Here is a 1,703-nt window from a genome sequence, read left to right on the forward strand (position 1 = left end):
CAGGAGAATTGCCTGAACCCAGGAGGCGGAGGTTGCGGTGAGCCGAGATCGCGCCATTGCACTCCAGCCTGGGTAACAAGAGTGAAACTCCATCTCAAAAAAAAAAAAAAAAAAAAAAAATCTTAGCATTTCTTGTTGGTATTAGTCCCAATTTAAAGCTCGGAAAATGGAGGATCCCGGAGATGCAATGAGCTGTCCAAGCTGCACAGTGGGGAGCGGCAGGGTCAGAACCTGCCCCTGACCTTTGGGCCGTGACCCCACCTCTCAGACAGGGCTGGTCTGTGCTGGCCTCTGGGGCCCCAAACAGACTGCAAGGCCTTCACTTCACACGGCACCCCCATGCCCCGATGCCGCTAAAGCCCTCAGCGGCCCCCCTGCCTCCAGCCCATCCCTGCCCGTCTCCTCCCCACTCCAGCCATGCAGGGGCGTTCCTGTCCCCAGGGCCTTTGCACAGCTGCTCTGGCCGCCCCCTCCCCTGGTTGTACCCTCCCCGTGAGCCAGGCACAGCACACCGGGCTGGCGTGTGCCCTCAGCTTTCATGCAGAATGCTGCATTTGAAATGACAGCAAGTGGCAGGTGATACTTTTCTGTCCTGTTGAAAAGTGAGACCCAGGAGGGCAGAGACCAGGCCTGTCCTTTTGGCCCTGGAGACTGTGCCTGGCTCCTGGCTGTTGATTTGGGCAGCATGAGTGTGGGAGGGAACACCCCTCCCAGCCTCACCCCGTCTATGGGAGGAAGCCAGGGGTCCACCTCTGGATGAAGGTGTCCAGAGGAATTATCAGTGGATACTTCAGCCTTGCGGGAGAAGCCAGATAAGCAGGTTGGCATTTCTGCCCTGAGACTGGGGTAGACCCCTCTGAAACTTCAATAGCGCCCCGACAGGGTGGACAGGGACCCCACCTCAAATCTGGGCACTGGGGCTCTCGAGATCGCCTGGATGGTTCCCTGGCCTCCACAGAGCCGTGGGAGGCAGGCTCTGGAGCCGGGGTTGGCCATCTGCTACCAGGGGCCAGGCAGGCCAGCGGGCTCTGGGACACCCTCCCTCGCCCGGGGGTCGCTGCCTAGGCTGAGGCTGAGGTCTGTGTGGTCCGTGACAGTCCACGTTGCTTTCCTAGACACGCACAGTTACATAAACGATGATAACACTTCATAAACATTTTTCTAACATGCGGAATGTTTGACACGAATTTCAGCTATTTTAAAACTAATAAACAATTGTCAACGTCCTGGCCGATGGGGAGCAGAAGCCGCAGTGCTTTATGGAAGATCAAAGGCAGGAGAAAGATCCCCTCTTTAGACAGCGGAAAGGAAAGAAACCCATCCTGTCCCTGACGGCAGAGACTTCAGAGAGCGGCCCTGGGCTTGGGTGTGGGTGGAAGGGCTGGCGGGTCCGGAGGCGAGCACCCCTTCCCGTAGCCACCCACCTGCCTGGGGCTCAGAGGGCAGGCAGGGAGATGCCTCAGGACACCAGAGTGAGGGGTATGGGCTCCAGAGCATTGCAAGTTGCCGGACCCTGGCCAGCCGCCTGCCTCAGAGCCATAGCTGGCGCCGGGGAGCTGGCAGCTGAGCACCATCCTTCCAGAGACGTGGCGCTCCGGGGCACGGGGCCCACGACTGCCGCGGGACGTTGAGCCAGCTGAGGTGCGTCCTCGATGCCGGCTGACCTGTGCAGCCTGCTCGAGGCCTCCCTGTGCGTCGCGTGA

This window comes from Cebus imitator, unplaced genomic scaffold (genome assembly GCF_001604975.1).
Source record: "Cebus imitator isolate Cc_AM_T3 unplaced genomic scaffold, Cebus_imitator-1.0 Scaffold311, whole genome shotgun sequence".
In the NCBI taxonomy this organism is placed as follows: domain Eukaryota; kingdom Metazoa; phylum Chordata; class Mammalia; order Primates; family Cebidae; genus Cebus; species Cebus imitator.